At 30.9% G+C, this 19,498-nt stretch overlaps 1 protein-coding gene across 12 annotated transcripts in view; it reads left to right on the top strand.

The window, feature by feature from the left end:
- The window catches only part of Mgat2 (alpha-1,6-mannosyl-glycoprotein 2-beta-N-acetylglucosaminyltransferase), an 858,981-nt gene that overhangs the window by 575,689 nt on the left and 263,794 nt on the right, over positions 1 to 19,498 (top strand). The gene's annotated exons all lie outside the window — the stretch shown is intronic.

Consider the following 19,498-nt stretch of genomic DNA (forward strand, 5'->3'; position numbering starts at 1 on the left):
TTTGTTAAGCTTAACTAATATGGGATATATTTATAGAAATATTTTTAAAAAATTATTCCCTACCTCTACAAAAACATATTTTATTTTTATTTTATGGCTGTAAATTTTTTAATTTTTATTATTAAAATAATCTTTTTCTTTGTTACGTTAAGGGAAAATAAATTTGTTAAGTTTTAGCCCCTTTATATTCTCAAACTTAAGAAGTAATTTTTTTTCATTATTATCATAAAAATTATATTTTATTTTTTCAATATTTTTAATTAATTATTTAATAACAAAGATTTTTGTTTGTTAAGGATCACTTTTTTGTTAAAAAGATTTTTACTAAATTTTTCCCACAGAGTAAGGAAGCTATCTAAATCAAAAGTTTTTTTATTTGAAATATGGAAATGTTGATGCCTATATCTTATTTTGGTAATTATTGTATCAATAAAAATCCTTCTAATACCTAGTTTTGGCATTTCCAAAGCTTTAAAACTTCGAACTTTTTTTTTACTTATATTTAAACGATTATTAAAAAAATAATAAAAATACAAATTTTAGTGATCGAGTTGCGTAGACATTCCGCCTAAGCCGTAAAGGTCAAAGTAGAGAAAATCATGCCAGTTTTTTTATAATTGTACATATATTGCAAGTAATGTAAGGAATTGTGTTACTCTTTAGATATTTAATTAAATTAAAATTTTTGTTTTTTAATTTTATTAAATCGCTATTTGAAAGATTTGCCAATTTTGTTTTTTGTGTTGGTGAACTGTTGTTCATTACGCAGTTGTTCATTATTGTTAAACCTTTTTTATTGTTTTTGGTACTTATCTTTGCAAATGCTTTCAAAGATCGTATTTCCCTTTTAAAAATATATTTTTTGATATTTCTGGTAATCTGTCGAAAGATTTTTCGGTTAAATAGCAGAATTATTATTTGGTTCACTTTACAACTTTTGCATTTATTAACGAAATTCCTAATTCTTGTCTTTTAATAATATTTATTGGTCACTTTTCCTATTAATCTATGCCAAAGGAACTTTTCAGAAGTTTAATTTTACAACCCTTCACTCCGGTATAGCCTTTTTTGAGTCGGTTTCAATTTTCCCTTTCAAAGGAAAAAATTGGTGCCACTTATATGTTATAAAATTTTAGGTGCTGTTATTTTATTTATTTTGGTTAAGCGCATTTTCTGCAACTTTGTTATATATTCATTTTGGTATGATTATCTTTTCCACACAAAATACCACATCCCAATTATTTGTTATTATTTGCCTGTTATAAATATTCTGACCATTAAGCAGAATTTATTTTTTTTTGGAACTGAATACTTTCCACACCTGCGTTTCCAAGTTCGCAGACTTTATTAGTTGTTGATAATATTAAACCGGTGTTTTTTACACGACTGCCCAAAAAGGAATGTAATGATTTTAGGGTGCATGTGGGTATGTTTGTTCCACTGTAGCAGCTGTAACGGTTGAGACGATTTAGATATCTCACCCTGCGTTAGAAAACTTACGTTACAGGGAATGTCATAGTCTGTATAAATTAATATATATGTATGTTTAAGGGCAAAAAATAATCATATATACCATTCTAAATAGATAATCGATAGTATTTTCAATCCATTTATTTGTATCGAAAATAGTTGTGTTTTAAGATCTGCTATATAATCTGATATTTAATGAATGAATTACGGCAGTTAAATTTTTTAAATTTATTTTATAATTATTTTTACTGCTGTTATTTATTGTTTATAATAAACATTTAAGAAACAATTTTCTGACTTTTTGACAGGCAGTATGTTCGATTACGAAACGATGTTCTTTATTGCTTAATATAAATTAATAATCCCATTCTTTTATTTACACGATTGCTCAAAAAGGAATGTACTGTGTTTAGCGTGTATATATGTATGAATGTATATATCGTACAAATGTATGTATGTTGTGAGTGAATGTGTCGGTTGTAATCGTTACATTACAGGAGTGTCATACATACGCTGTATGTCATACATACGCTAGTGGAGATTTGCCGATTGAAACACAAACTTTAATGATTGAATTAATGAACTTTTCTTATTTTTAACTTCCGGGTTCACCTTTAGGTATTGCTTCAGAGGATGAGATGAGTGATTTGTAGTGTGAAAATGCCATGCCTAACCGGGATTCGAACCCGGGACCTCCGGATGAAAGGCCGAGACGCTACCACTCGTACCACGGAGGCCGGCTGAATTAATGTTTGTGAATTGTGAGTATGAGAGTGTGAGCTAGGTTTGAACTGAACAATTCGAATCGTCGAATGAATAATATTACAAAAATAATAGAATTAAATTTACGTTAATAAAATAAACTAACATTAAATAAATTTAATAAAAATTCTGTTCAATAAATATTTCTATTTAATAATGGGCTTCCCACGGGGAACGGTGTGTGAGGATTGAGTGGGAGGTGATGCTAATACCTCATGCGAGGCTAGACCAATCATCACCATCAATTCGTAACAAACGCGGTGCCCCTGGGGCGTTGTTTTGGGAGGTGTAATGGAGTGATCTTATAATATCTCTGCAAACAATCATCCGATTTTCAAAATTCAAACGTGGTATTTATTAAGTAGACTGAAGGATAACTTTTGTATGTATCAGGTACACTCTCGATATAACAGATAATGGTTATTCAGAAATGTTATATCTTTACAATCAATCTTGGGATTTTCAAAATTCAAACGGGGTATTTGATTGTATGATACAAAATCATAATGGAACGAAAACCAGAACAAAAAGATCAATGTTTTTTCGGTAGTCGTATTTTTTTAATATTTATCTTTTGTTATAATCTATTTCATAATTTATTTAACTTATATAGATATTTTGCAATTTTTCTATGATATTTCAATTCTGTCTACCTGTAACAACGATAAAAATATCACATCGTCATGAAATTATGTTCCTGAAGTAAATTATCACACGCATAAAGATTGTTTGGTATTATATTACAGTAAAAAATACACATTTAATAAATATTCATCAGAATATCAACCGGTTATTTACTATCCAATTTCCACAAAATTATTGTGTTGTCACAAATTTAGGTAAACGTTTTTAGTAGCCTTTACGTTCCACAATGTTCTTGTTCCTGAACCGGTAAATTGTTTAGTTTTATAAAACTTATAATTTTACTTAAAGTAGAGATGTTGTAAGTATTCCAATTAAATAAGGAATTTGTATAATATTCTTCTACTGTTTCTTCGAATGTATATTAGTTGTGAACACAAAAGAAATTAGTCTTTCTCAAGAAAAATTTAATTAAATTTTTGGATTTTGGAACCCAGTTTCACTTTTGGCTTACAACTTTTAGTAAGATTACATATAAAATTCTTGTAAACATCCTGATCGCCCTAGGGAAAGACACTCGCCGTGTGACAATCCCGGTTCCCACACAATCCCTTCCGCTCCTAATCTTGATGGGTTTTACCGGAGGTGGTCTTTTAGACCCTGTATAAGCTTGATAACACATAGTTTTCAATTTGGCCTGTCAGGATGCCATAGCTGAAAATTCCTTCATTTCCGATGCATTTCTATCAGTAAATTTACAAAACTTACTATCGCCTTCGTATGGCCTCTTCCAAGCACAACCTCGAGGTTGGAAGAGGCCAACAGAAGAGATTTGGTCTCTTCCAATCGTGCTTGGTAGTGGCCAACTTAGATCATTAATTGATTGAATCTTTAAACACAAAAATACTATCCTCATACCCACAAACAAGTGTTTATCGCAACAATGACAATTTTGTTCCACAATTCAATTTACTCAAAGTCCTCTTGATTTATTTAAAAATTACGAAACACATTCAAAAATTTAATTTAATTCTCTCTGTTCTTGTTTTCTTTCGGGAGCGAAGTCAATCCCTACCCTCTCTCATCACAGTGATCTCCTCACATCCATTCTCATCGTAACAGCAAATATTTCATATAACCGGAGCTCGATGCCAAAATGCTTTTCCTGGCAAAGTAAGGACCCAGGAGGACCCCTAGCCACCCGGGTTACTGTTCTATCTATACATGTATAGTAGCTTCAAACCCCCCCTTATCCATCCTTCGCAAAGCTAAGAATTTAAGGACGATTCTTTTGAACAACTTAATACATCGTTTCTAATCATCTAGGTCATGAAGACTTATCAAAAGTTTTATAATATTTTTTCGTATTATTATTAGCTTTTGTTTTAACTACTCTCAAACGTTGGTTTTTGTTGAAGAAAATCAGTGATTTCGTGTAATTTCTCGAATATAATGTTGTTTAATGTATTGTAAATTGTTTGTTTGTTGTAATTTGTTTATTATTAAAACAACTATTTTTATAGATAATTATGTTTATTGGTTTTAATTTGAAAGTGTAATTAATTTTAGAAAAATGAATGTTTTTGAAAAATGTCTTAAAAATAATAAAGTTTTTCTATTAATCGGTTGCAATTTTTACTTTAATACGGTTGATGTTATATCAACAATTGATTTTTAACATTATTAAATGGGTATTTATCATTGAATAAGTAATATTTACGTCTTGGCCTGGGCATTTCGTTCTTTTCCTGCGCTGCAATCGTTTATGAGCCCTGTCCTCCGCCACTATAACACTTATGCTTTTCGATCCTCAAAAATCGTCCTGTTACTTCTATTTTGTCAAATCTTAGATAACATCATTCTGCCGGGACGTTCTTTCTCTCTGTTAAATAAATTTGCCTTTAATATTTTGAACATTTTTTCTTCATTTTCGTAACGTATCACGACTACTAGATCCTTATTGTTTGTTTAAGTCTTACAGATAACTTTACCGTACATTTATGTAGACAGTTTCCAATTTTTTTCCGTACAAAATATTTTGCTAATTCTTTTCAACCCACTTCGATCTTTGTTCTCGTACTTCTAGAGTAATTTTCATTAGGTTAATTTTTCATCTATTACCTCAGGATGTTGAAAGGTTTCTTCTTATCAATATAGTTAGGCCTTTTTTTCCACTCTACATCCCTGGGGACCGGATCTGCAGTCAAGCATGACTCAGTCCAGGGGCGTGTCCTTACGACTCTAACGGGCCTCCCCGCCTGCCGCCAGTAGGTCCGGCATGGCAGGTCGGCCCGCCGGTTCTGGATCTTCTTATTTTAATTAGCTTGTCTCTAACTACTATGGTGGGAGTAGCCGGGCCCGGCTGTGTCGTTTCCGGGACCTCGTCTCATCCGCCGGGCCTCGGTCTTTTCGCCAACTTTTTAAAAAGTTTTGACCGAGGTGGGAGTCCCCGTGTCTTCTCACTGCCGCCCACCCGTGCAATCACGGACGAACGGTAGCTCAGCAGGGGGCTGTCCTTCTCCCCCCCACGTCAACCCGTGGTTCAGTCTGCCCCGCATTTTCTGTACTACTTTTCCTTCCTCTTTAGGATGTCTGTAATCAGTTTCTCCATGTTTAGCCATTCACTTAAACCCTTCAATAAGTACGGGACAGCGGTTTCAGGTGTCACTCATTCGAGATTACAGTTTAACTTGGCCCCATCCCACTGAGGACATTCAAAGAAGGTATGCTAGGAGGTGCCCTACAACCCTCAATATATGCAATTCTGGAACATCCTTCTACGAGATCGGTAGAGATATTTCCTAAATTAGGCTTACTTGCTTAAGTTAGGCTTGCTTAAACTCAGTGGCGTAGGTATTTAACTTCAGTTATTCAGTATTATTTTAGATTTTAAGTACTTCCACTAATATATTTATTTGAAATTCTAAAGAAGCATGTTTAATTTGAAATTTACTCAGCACTTAATTATTTTTGAGTCTCTTAACGAAGTAAGCCGTGACTTTAAGATTTTTTTTAGAACGTACGTATGCTTACCTAAATCTAGTAACACAAACAATTAGGTCAGTTGTGTACTATATTTTTAATTTCATCAAAATTTATGGTTTTTCTACTATTTGTTTTATGATAAATAAATATATGATATATTCAAAATTAAATCGAATTTTCTGCTATAAATCTAATTTACATTCTGTATTGTTTTTCAACCAGAGAAACCGGTTATTGCGTAATATTCCCAAATGAAATAACTTAATTCGCCTTTGAAATATAGTTACATTGAGATTTCGCGTCATGATTTTTATAGCAAAATAGATTGGCTGTGATCTAGGCATACCGGATATCATTTCAGTAACAATGGAGAAGTTGATTGCTGAACGAACACTGTATGTTCGAAGTGGAAATATATATATTTTAAAAATAAAAATTGGGTCGTGGTTATATAATGATTATTCCGCCGGAATTGCAATATTCCATGTCACGGTGCCGATATCTTATTCGCATCGAAATTTCGACAACGAATGAATTTAATTTTAAAAATATTTAGTAATTTATAGATTTTATTTAGTTTAGATATTAGTTTAATATTTTATGTGAACTGTATAGGCGTGGTGAAGATTTTCGTCCAGTTTACTGCAACTAGTTGCGCAAATTGTTTTTTCACTATGTCATTATGATGAAGTAGTCATTTATCTTAGAACGTAAATATGATATACCAGTGTTTATATTTAATTCCATATAATAAAGAGTTTCATACGAGTTATTTCATAAAATATTTATTGCTTTATTTTAGGGGGAAAAAAATAATCTTACTTTTTTTTATTGTGTGTTGAATATTAATAAACTATTTCAGGTTTATAAACTGCATACTTGCTGGTTAATAAAAATTTTAATATATTTTTTTTTATACTAAGAGAAATTTAATATTTGTTAGAAAAATTTCAAGGACAGTTCATTTTTATTTTGAGTTGTACTTTTATTGAATATGAAGGCTGAACATCTGACAGGTTTCCTGTCAAACACTCACTTAAACCACACCACCGAAGAATCTCACATTTTCGAATTCTGACAGGTTGACAGGGTATGTGAATTAAATTTTCAGTTCTCTTTTCTTCCTCTCGACTCAAAGCAGTGAAAATCGTTTATCTTATTTTTCATTTATTCTGATATAAACTTTTTCTTTTTATTATTATTTAGATTTTTTTTTAAATTTATTACACAGATATTTTTACATTTTATTTATTTTTATTATTAAGTTTTCAGTATTACAGACTGTAAATTTTATACGTTTCTATATTTGATTCTTTTTGTAAAATTACCGTTTTTGAATAAGTATTGATATTATCTTAACTAAAAAAAAAAATTGTATTCTGTTATAAATAAATTCGATATTATTAAGTAACTAACGGTGTGATTTTGTTGTTTTCATTAACATATATTTTTTATGATGTCAGAACTCTAGAATTTTTAGGCTTAGGCACTAAGACGATTGCTTTTATATAACGGCAACATAGAGACGATGTCAGAAACAAATCAAAAAACGGTTATTTATTTATTAACGTTCTAAGAAGCAATTTAATCCATTCGCATAAACGTTTTTTGAGTTCATTATAATGATTCATGTTTTGTAAAATTAATCGTTCCTGATCAGAATAGAAAAAAAATTATTGTAATTTAACAGATCTATCAGGATATTTCATGGCAAAGGATTGGTTCATTTGTACCTAAAAACAAAGGATCAGAGCCGGCATAAACTTGTTAAACTAATATTTAATCATTTCTTTTCATATCCTTTGTGAGTAGAAACATAAATATGTTATTAAATGTACTTTCCTACCTGCCTAAATTTAAAAAAAAAAAAAGAAAAAAGAAAAAAAGAAAACTGTAATTAACGTAACTATTAAACATTTCCTTTTTTCTATTCCGGCTATAGTTAAAAAAAAACAACATAATTATAAAAGGGAAGGTATAGCAATCGGCCTAAATTTTAGGTATCGTTTTTTTTGTTTCAAATGTGTATGTATTAAATCCCCTTAATCTAAAATCACAAAAAGAAGTTATAGGAATTTCCGAAACATATATGTTCTACTTACGTTGGCCTGTATTTTGATTAATACTTTGGGACTGGCTCAATAAAAATTCTATAAAAATTCTATATTCGGATGTCTGTACGTACGTATTTACCTCGCATAACTCAAAAACGATTAGCCGTAGAATGTTGAAATTTTGGATTTAAGACTGTTATAACATCTAGGTGAGCAGCTTCCCTTTTGATTGAAATCGACTTGTCCAATCATGTCAAAAAATGTTTTTTCTTAACTGCAGTAATTAGCCCTCATTGTGAAAGCTTTCCAAAGATATATCATAATTGGTTTTTATTTTTGTTGGCTCCAGAGTTATAGCCAAATAAAACTTTAATTAATGTAATACTTGGATCTTACAAGGGGAAGGCACATCGGTTCGAATCTGACTTCATTTCTTTTTTTTTCTGTTTTAACTTTTTTCTAATTTAAATATATTGATTTATTAATAATTATTAAAATGTGAAAAAATCAGAAGTTTTACTGAAATAAAATTTTATGTTTTAAAAAAATGTGTGTATAAGTCACGTGATGTTCACATCAAATTTTTTTCAAATATCAATGTAACCTTGGTGTATATATACTCAAGTTATAAGCAGAATGTTTGTAATCTTTGTTAGTGTCTCTGAAATGCAGCTAAGTTCTGCTCTGTAAGTGTTTTAACTAGAATAGAATCCAGTATATTGCGTTCATATTTATATTATTCACTTTTCCTGTATTCAAAGATATTCTATTTGCACTCAGTACTATTTGTGTTTCTTGCATTCTTATTCTATTTATAATTAAACTTAAAATATTTTCTTTTGAGTTAAAAAAAAGGTGCTTCATTTTTATATATTTTTGTGAAATAATACTGGACGTCCCTTAATCTTTATTCTTTTTTTAATTTTAGAGTTTTTATTTGCATGCTTATACAAAATATAATTAATGTCATCACAGTATGACAATGGTGCAGACGCCCTTGACGAACTTTCATCTCTTACGTCTCTGATACTTGAAAATGCTAATAAATATATCCCACAAACATCGGGAAACCCAAGCCTTCTTTCTGTTCCTTGGTGGAATGATGATCTCCAAAACGCTATTAGCAAGCGACGACAGGTATTGCGAAAATTTAACTGCAGGTCTACAAATGAACACTTAGATTTATACCGTAAGGCTAGAGCGGTATTTCGTCGAGTATTCTTAGACGCTAGGAGAAAGTCATGGAGGAAATACGTGAACACCATCTCACGCACTACTCCAACGTCTGCTGTGTGTTGAAGAAGATCTGTATAATTTGCGGATCACCAAAACAATTTCATGAAAGAGAGCCCCTTACATCACCTTCTGCAGTGGCAAGTAACTTGGCAAATTCTTTCCGTTCGGTGTCTCTCACCTCATTATAAAGATTGATTTTCAGAGGTACAAAATACAGAAGGAAGAACTACCGTTCAACATTAGTGATTCGGTCGGTGAATTAAACGCCCCATTTTCATTCAACGAGTTATCACACGTACTGAAAAACTCACGTGACACCTCCTCTGGACCTGACAACATTCGTCTCAGTATGATCTCGCACCTCCCAAATTCAGTGCTACAACACCTATTTATAATGGTTTATTCTCCTCACAAAATTTCCCTTGTCTAGTCAGAAGCCATTGTCATATCAGTACTTAAGCCTGGTAAAGACAAAGAAAGCCCCTCAAACTACCGCCCTATCTCCTTGACAAGCGTCTTATGCACAGTAATGGAGAGAATGGTCAATCGCAGGCTTATATGGTATTTAGAAAGAAATGGCCTTTTATCTCCAGAGCGGAGCAGTTTCCGTCAAGGTCGATCATCTGTTGATCATTTAGTGTCATTGGAAACTGCTATTTAGAACGCTTTTCTGCTACGCCAGCGCCTCGTCGCTATCTTCTTTGATATCACGAAGACGTTAGACACGGCCTGGCGACGTCGTATTCTAAATACTCTTAAAGGGGAGTAAAAGGCAACATGTTGGCTTTTATTAGAGGTTTCTTAAACGACCGAACTTTCCGAGTTCGTGTTGGAGATTCTGTATCGGGTAGCGTCATTTTAGAGAATAGAGTACCTCAAGGAATTGTATTAAGTGCCACCTTGTTCGCTGTAGCCATCAACAGTATTACTGATTGTGTGCACCCTTCTGTCTCATGTTCGTTATTTGCTGATGATTTTGCCGTATACATTACGTCCCGTTCAACAGCCAAAGCAGAGAGACTACAACAGAACACAATATCTCGCCTTGAAGCTTGATCCAAGGTGATCGGCTTCACATTTTCACGTGAGAAAACAATGTGTAGTCTTTTCTCGATTGAGGGACCCATCTACTCCGCAAGTTTTTCTCACCGGAGAGCAAATTTCTATCACTCCTAATATCAAGTTTTTAGGTTTGATTTTTGACTTTTGTCTTACATGGTTCAGACACATCAAAGAACTGTTATAAGCAACACCAAATGGAGAGCCGATAGGTCATGTATGTTGCGATTTTCATCAAAATGTTAGATGTTGTACATCACGCTTCTCTTCGTCTTGCTACAGGGGGTTTTAGATCAAGCCCTGTCACTAGCATACTTGTTGAGTGCGCTGAAACATCACTTTGGGATAGACGAGACCAACTGTCAGCATCTTACTTTGCCCGCCTTAAAGGGCAACCGAATCACCCGGCTTTTACCGCAGTTCTTACGAATCCTAATTTACAAAGATATGAGGACCATCCACGATCCACTGCAACTATAGGTGTGCACATCTGGCGGTTTTAAACCCAAAATATCGTATTTACAGCGACTCGTTTAGTTCACTCCAAGCTTTGGAAGATTTTTACTCTAGACATCCGTTGGTCACCGAAATTTATAACGCAGTTGCGGAATTGAACCATCGGAACACACAAGTGAGTTTCTGCTGGATCCCTAGCCACGTAGGAACGCAGCCACGTGTTCTGCTGCAGGGACGCATGCAATCAACCTTCCTTTACCTATCGTGTTACTACATGCGATTTTAGCAATTGTGTAAAACACGCTCTTCAAATGAAGTGGCAAGGTGACTGGACTGCCACAGTGGATAATAAACTTCGATACATTTTAACCACTGTGTTGCCATAGGAGTCGTCTTTTAGAAAACTCCGAGAGGAAGTAGTCTTTTGTCGATTGCGGTTAGGCGATACTAAAGCCACACACGGATGTCTAATGTCAAAAGTAAATGCACCAACATGCATACGATGCAACTGCCGCTTGACTGTGAGCCACATCCTTATTGATTGCATTTGTTATGCGGCATTGCGTCGTAAATTTAAATTCCCTATGAACATTCGTAAAATCCTGGGCAATTATAAAGTAATCTTAGACCGGGTGTTTCTATTTCTTAGAACTATTAATATGTTATTTTACTGTTGTTGATTTAAAATTTTTATTTTCTTTTGTTATCCGAGAAGGAGCGTTTTACATTCCTCTCGGAGTTCGTTATATTTATTTCAATTTTTTTTGTGTATATACATAGTTGATTTTATGCAGTTTTAAGTTTTTTTATCTATGATAGTAGTTTTTTAGTGATATTTTATGTTATTGTTAAGTTTTAGCTTTTTAATATTTTAGTTTTTAACTAGGATTTTTAGCTGAATTTTCTAGTCTTTCCCTTATCCGAGTAGGGACTCTTTACACCCCTCTTGGAGTTTTTTAAAATTATTTTATATTTTCATTTTGTTTTTAAATAAATTTTTCAGCTGTGATATTGCTGTAAGTATTTAATGTTTTTGTTTTTATGGCAGTATTTAATGTTTTTGTTTTTATGGCAGTATTTAATGTTTTTGTTTTTATGGCAGTATTTTTTTTTACTATTTGATTTCTTTTAAAAACTTTTTTCTGGTCGATGATAACGCCAAAGCGTTTTTCGCCCATCAAAAACACAAAAAAAAATTATATATTTAAAAATAATAAATTTTTATTTAATGAATTTTACTTATGAAAAATACGTAAATTATATAATTTATTTTAAATGGTAACGACGATATCGTTAAGTGTAAGAGATTATATTAAATTGCCTATTTCGGTGGTAGAGTTGGTAGTGTTTCTGCTTTTTAAGTATTATTGGGTTTCAGCCTTTTGTTACTATGGTAATTTTTTACTAAGTGTAATTTTTTCTATAAAATAAATAGTTTCTATGTAATATATAATAAAAATTACTTTTCCCTTTTCTTTTTTTTCAATTGGAAAACGTTTTTCTCATAACACAATAAATTTTTCATCCGTTTTTTTAATACTTTTTTTTGTTTAATTCTATAATATATTATTAAAAAAAAAAAAAATAGCATCAGAAAAACAATCACGAAATTCTTCATTTTCAATTTTTTACTGTATTTTTTTTGGAATCTGTAATTACGAGAAGACGAAAATAACACAAACATATTAATTTACATTGTGTTCATAAATGAAATGAATTTGGAATTCGTAATAAAATTAAAAATATTAGTTTACATTGCTGTACGGAATTACATATTTTTTATGAGGAGTATATATTATTTTTTTCTTTGACATTTAAAATTTGAGAACAGTTATCCTCTTGCTTCGTATCCGATTTTCCTGATTTCAATTACTATAGTACACCAGCTTAAGTTTAGCATTCTACAAGCAAGTTTCATCGCTTTTACTTTTACAAGAAGCACAATTAAACTATTTTTTCTTTGCGTATGAACTTAATATATAATATTACTTAAACCAAAAAAATATTGATATAAGAAATTTGTACATTATTTGTACATGCTTTTAAAGCCTTATAAATAATAAATTGTTTTTTAACACTATATTATATGCGTTAGCGTCCAAATTGACAGACAATAATGCATAAAACAGCAATCTGATTTCACGGAGAAGTCGCAATTTGTTTACTAGTACCACTGGAACCTGACTGTACACAGCAGCAGTTTGTAAACTCTCCTGATATGCACCTCGCCTTGACTAGTATTTCACATTTAATTTTTTTAAATTATTCTACATTATTATCGGATCAACTTTAATTGATGTATAAATAAAAATACAGATACATTGGACAAACATCGATAGAATGGTAATAAAAGTTTTCCTGAGTTTATAATTCAGTCCCTTTGCTTCGTCAAATTTCCTACCTAATATGTATCGTTTAGTATTATTAGTTTTAATAATTATACTTATTTTCTATTCTGAATATAATAAAACAAATTTCATAAAGAAAAAATTTATTAAGATATACAATAAATAGAATTTTTTTAATTTCCAATTAATATAAAATTTGTTTAAATTTATTTTAATATACAATTGTTTCAAAGGCAGTACTAAATAAGAATAATAAAATTTGTATTCAGTAAGTTAGGTTCTGTGGTTAATCCACCTCCTTTTATTTTACTATCACTTTATTTAAAGTTTTATCTATAGCATTTATATTTATAATGAAAATTATTCTCTTGCACAATATAAACGATTTGATTCAGCTAATTTGCTCGGCTGCAGTTTTATTTGAATAATATTTAATAAATAATCTTACTGAAGAATTATTATTTACCGTATTTTTTGTAATATCTTTTGTGGTCATTAAAAATAGGCCATTTTTCTGTATGTTTGTTTCTTCATTATAAACAAAATTTTCTGTGTGTCAGTTACTAATAGAACTACTGTTTTAGTGTTGAGATCCTTGAAAAATTCTCTATGAATTTTCTAATGAAAGCTTCTTTCCTTTTTCCTGTTTAGCCTCCGGGAATTACCGTTCAGATATTACTTCAGAGGATGAAATGTATGGGTGTAGGTCTTGTACAGTCTCAGTTCGACCACTCCTGAGATGTGTTTTAGTTGAAACCGAACCACCAAAGAACACCGGTATCCACGATCTAGTATTCAGATCCGTATAAAACTAACTGACTTTACTAGAACTTGAACGCTGGAACTCTCGACTTCCAAATCAGCTGATTTGAGAATTCTCGTTCACCACTAGACCAAGCCGGTGGGTCAATTCAATGAAAGCTTAAACGTACAATTAGTTATCGAAACAGTAATTATTATCATTCACTAAAACAAAATTGAGATCAATCAATATGAAAATCTAATTATCACTCGATCAATATGATAAAAATAATAAATAATAAAACTCAGTCAGTATGAGATAACTAAATTCAACAAGCTGAAAAGAGTGACAAATTAAATTACATTTTTTCTTGTTAAGGTAGGTTTACAATACCTATGTTATGTAACTGTTTATGTAATAGCCTATGTAGTGTTCCGACACATGGAACTGTAAACGAAAATATTAAGCGCGCCCTTCACTAAAAGTCCGGAAAGATTACCGTGATTTGATGTTGACCTGAAAAAATATGACATTGACTTTTTAACAATGGAAATTCGCTGATTTGATAGTTTTAAAAACTTTTAACAATCAGTAATTCTAATTTTGAATTGTTAATGAAAATGACTGCACCGAAAATGACGAAATATTAAAGAAATCTAAACATTTAGTGCAGTGGGAATTTATTTTCATATTTCTCATCTGATTAATTTCTTGCTAATTTTTTTCCGTTCGCACCAGCTTACCGAGAATGGCGTTGAATATTTTTATATTTAGTGAATAATTGCATATTACATCCAAACCAGCTTTATTTTAAATTTTCTGTTCCAGGTCCTTTCAAATATATTTGTTAGCTTCTCTTTGAAATTTACCTACCAGATATTGCATCTTCTTTTCAACTTTAGCGTTTTTTGTTCCCATTTCTCTTCCGTTTACGCTCTGTGCGTTTTTTTATATTCCGAATAGATACAGGTTTTTTTTTAAATTTAACTATAAACTATACGGGTAAATATTTTTTACGACGGCGTTTAATGACAAGTAGAGGATGAATGAGTGAGATAAGCGATGATAATGTTAATAGAAATGTTTTGAGATATCTTGTAATATTGCTATTAGCAAATGTTTATAACTTCTTTGATTTTTACTTACTATTTGAAGATAACAAAATGCTTGCTATAAACAAGACAAATATGCTGATATTTTGTAATAAGATGAGTTGATTTTAGTTAATTTAACATGCACTGTTAATCGTAGCATAATACTTAGTAACACTGCGTTGGTCATTCTATAATTAAAGAAACAAATGGTTATGGGGAAAAGTAATATTGTACTGACTGAAGTCAAGCTGGCACTCGGAAAGTATCACCTGTTCGAATAGAATTTTCATTATTATAACCTGTTTTTTTTTCCAAAATGTCGTCTCCGTTTGAGGCATATACCGCGGGAGAACATCATGTTATGATAAGATTTCTATTTTCTGCAGGTGTACTACCGGCCAAAATTCACTCGCGTGTGTTAAAATAGTATGGTAAAAAGTGTATTACCAGAATTGGAAGTTTCGACTGACGCTCTACAAGTTAATGAAATTTTAGGGCGAGTATCGGAAGTGACCATTTAATTATTCATAAGCTAAATTACTGCAATCATGTTGAAAGGGGGTTCCGAGACTGTCGACTCAAAATTACTGAAATTCGAATTCACATTTGTACGGAACTTTACAGTATTTAGCGGAAGGTAATACTTATTTAGTTTGTATTGCTAATAATCATTTTTAGCTGGAATCCAAACGTCAGTGTATCGAATGGAAACGTTTAGAAAAAACTCAGAACAACATCAACCGTTAAAGCATTGCTAATGGTGTCTTGGGACTACAAAAGCCCAATTTATTGCTATTTGGAAGAGTAACGTACAATCAACAGTAATTACTATTCTGACTATTGCTAGAAAATAAAGTTGAAACCTGCAGTATGAAGGAAATGTCCTGGTTCTCTTTCATAAGAGAATTCTTCTGTTTGATAACGGCCGCCCTCATAAAAGCTTCCGTTCAAAAGACAACGGAACCTATTGAAAATCACGATCGGAAGATGTTCTTCTATCCACTTTACAGTCCCGATTTCGCAATATATTTTTTTTTACATAGTCATTGAATATATAATATTTTTTCTACAGTCAGTCTTAATTTTTGTTCGATTCTCGCACGTAATGTAATGCACCTTAAGATTCATTCAGTTTTAAGACTGCCACCTACCATCCCGAACTGAATCTGACAGAGGATCTTGTTACTAATGAAAAGTCATGATGGAGTGCAACTTCTGTCAGGGCTCCTTTAAAGCTGAAAATTGATATATGAACTAGTTAAAATGATGGGAAAATATATGTAACTAACAGATAAGTAGTGAATACAGTTTTATTGATAATACCGTAATGTTGACTATGAAAATACTATGGTGAGCAAATTATAAACAAATTGTAAAAACTAAATTCTTTTTTAACTTTTTCACATTTTGTTTTTTAAAATTGTCATTCTTTAAATATTGTGTCTAAATGATATATAAATTTCCCCACCTGTACCTATTATTACCAATGTTTGTTATATAAAAAACAAGAAGATAAATTGTCTGCGGTCAAGAGGTGTAGAGAATTGACCTGTTCCTTTCCTCATCAGAAGCATAGAAAAAAAAATGAATGTATAAGATCAATTAAAAAATGACACAAATACTTCTTTTATTATTTATTTTAAATACTACTTAGAGTTTAAACTATTGTAATCGATATATACTTATCTGTTTTTCTTTTTGTAGAGCTGAAATTTAAATTTAAATTTCTGTAAAGGAATGGAAGAAATTCATAATAGTTTAATAAATTAATGCAAATAATTTTTAGAATTTATCATAACCACACTTTTCAGGAGTGGTCGATCTGAGATTGTATAAGGCTACACTTCATTCACATTCATATATATCATCTTCATTCATCCTCTGAAGTAATATCTTATGGTACTTCCGGAGGTTAAACAGAAAAAAAGAGAGAATTTATCATATCTGTTTATTAAAAGTAATTTTCTCTGTGTTTATTAATATTTAGATTCAATAAAGTTTAAAAATTTGTGTTTCAATATTCTTTTATTTATTTATTTTTTTTGAGGCAGTACCCTCCCGCCACCCTACCTCACACAAACCCGCTTCTTCACTGACTGAATTTTTAAACAAATTATACGTTACCAAGGTATTGCATTAACAATATAAGATTTATGATTGTTTTTTATTTATTTTATAACTAAATTTCACTAGGCGTTTTTTTAACAATTAAAACATTTTACAGTAAATTAGTATTTTTAAAAAAGAACTATTTCAGAAGAAAATTAATTTTAAAAATTTAAGGAACTCTGTGGCTACTGGTATGTATCATAATACATAATGTGATGCCACATCAGATTTTTTTTTAAATCTGATGTGGCATCAGATTTGTGACTTCCTGTACAAGGAAGTCATATGGTGTCCAACACCATATGACTTCCTTGTACGTTTATTTAAATTACATGTATACATTTTTGCTGCACTTCATTTAAACTTATTTCATTTGAAAGCGAGATACGATCTTCCAATTCTTTAATAAAAGTGGACAGTTACACAATTGCTAAAATATTTATACAATTATTAATTCAACAATCTTATCTGAAATATTAGGTTAGAGTAAAAGTCCCTTGATTACTCTTTAAATAAGTTGTTTACCAAATAATTCAATAATAAAAACTAATTATTCTATATCGTAAGGTCAAAATTAATATTTGTAACCAGTATACAGGAGTACTCACTGTACGGAATAGTTTAGTTATCATTAACACGGCACACCAGAAATCTGAAATACATAACAAAAATCTTGAAAAAGTGAAATAAAATTTTCAATAATCACTTTAAATTGCACACAATTCAAAAATGTATTTTATTTTTCTGTCAAATAATTAAACAAAATTATTTTAAATAATTTTTTAAATAAATATACCACTTTTATAAAAATTTGTTAAGAAAATCCTAAAATAATACAATTATAAATTATAATTTTCAATTAATATTAAATAATCAGATGTTTAACCAAATTTATTACATATACATATATGTAATGCCTATTAAATTACATTTACACATTTTTAAAAGTACATAAAATTTTATTTACTAATTATTTTTTTCTATTATTTTTTCTTTTAGTATCATTGAAGTATTATTTATTGTAAATTTTTTTTACAATCACTGGTTAATAATTATTAAATCATTACATTTAAATTATAAAAAGAGAATTTCAAAAAACAAATAAAAAAAAGTTAAAAAAACAAAAGGAGATAAAGTATTATTCGAATCGATGTTCCTTTCCTTTAAGATCCAAATATTTCATTAATTAAAATTTTAATTCTAATTTCGATTGCAATCAAAAAGGGAGGTGCACAACTGGTTGTTACAACAATGCTAAATCCAACATTTCAACATCCTAAGGCTAATCGTTTTTTAGTTATGCGAGATACATACATATGTACGTACAGACGTCACGCCGAAACTAGTCAAAATGGATTCAGGCATGTTGAAAATAGATATTTCAACTGAAATACGAAAACCGAAATGTTTCGTTAACACAATACTTCCTTTACTTCGTACAAGGAAGTAAAAAAGGAGGGAAGGTTCTTGATTCGATAATATGTTGTGGAAAACGTATCGACTTTGTATTTTTAAATTTTTCTCACGAACTGATATCGATGAGTCTTTATTTTTATTTTGTAAAAAGAAGTTTCCCTCCTGGTTACATACTTAATTTCTCGGATAAAATCATTAGACAATCATAAAAGAGATTTAAAAACTATTTTAAAATCCAAATTAAAAAAACAACTAGACTAAATTTTTTTTATAAATTTAAGATAAAAATACCACATATTCGCATAGATTGAATCGAAGTTAAATCTTATTTCATCTAAGTTAAGTGTAAAGTTTACTTTACACTTCTATTAACTTCTTCTATTAACTTGAAGAATCTTAAAGCATACCGTGATTTTTTATTTTTCCATTCCACTTTGCAAGATCATTCTTCAAGTAACGCTATTGTTGCTCTAAGGCCTCTTGTCCACTGCTGCAACACAATACAAACGCGTTTACGACCCAACTCTTAGATAACTTTTACAAATGAATTGCAAGATCTCGTTTCTCTTCCACCAACATAATTATTTTTCAGCAAAATTATTCAGAATACCGCGTAATGTAGAATGAGAGGATGACACAGCTACATAAAAATGTATACACAAAAGAAGTTGCGTATTTTTGCGCAAGAAGACAGACTTTTAGTTTGGGACGCCTTCATTATTTCACAGTCAGAAACGCACTGATTTTCAAAGTAAAACCCACTCACTACATACGTTCGATTAACAACTAGACCCTACACAAAGCGTCATATTTCAACTCGCTCACTATTGTGACACAATGCATAACCGCGTATGAAAAATATATCACTAAACAGTCAAAGTAACTTCAAATTGAGGTTATTTAACAACTTAAAATTAAACCTAACAGAAGTTTACTTATAACTTAACAGCAGGCTGACGTCCAGTATCAGTAACTGATGGATGATAATAAATCTTGTAGCTTTGTGATACATCTGGATGAAAAGTTGAGACGATAAAACCCCGGCACAGAATTCGGCGGAATGGTGATCGACGCCGAGATACAACAATTATTTAATAAAAAAAAAAGGGAAGGGTAATGCAACATCATTATGTCCATAAACTAAACTTTTAACTACGAGTAAGTACTAGAATTTGTTTTTAATTT

The sequence above is a fragment of the Lycorma delicatula genome, chromosome 5 (genome assembly GCF_047948215.1).
Source record: "Lycorma delicatula isolate Av1 chromosome 5, ASM4794821v1, whole genome shotgun sequence".
NCBI lineage: Eukaryota > Metazoa > Arthropoda > Insecta > Hemiptera > Fulgoridae > Lycorma > Lycorma delicatula.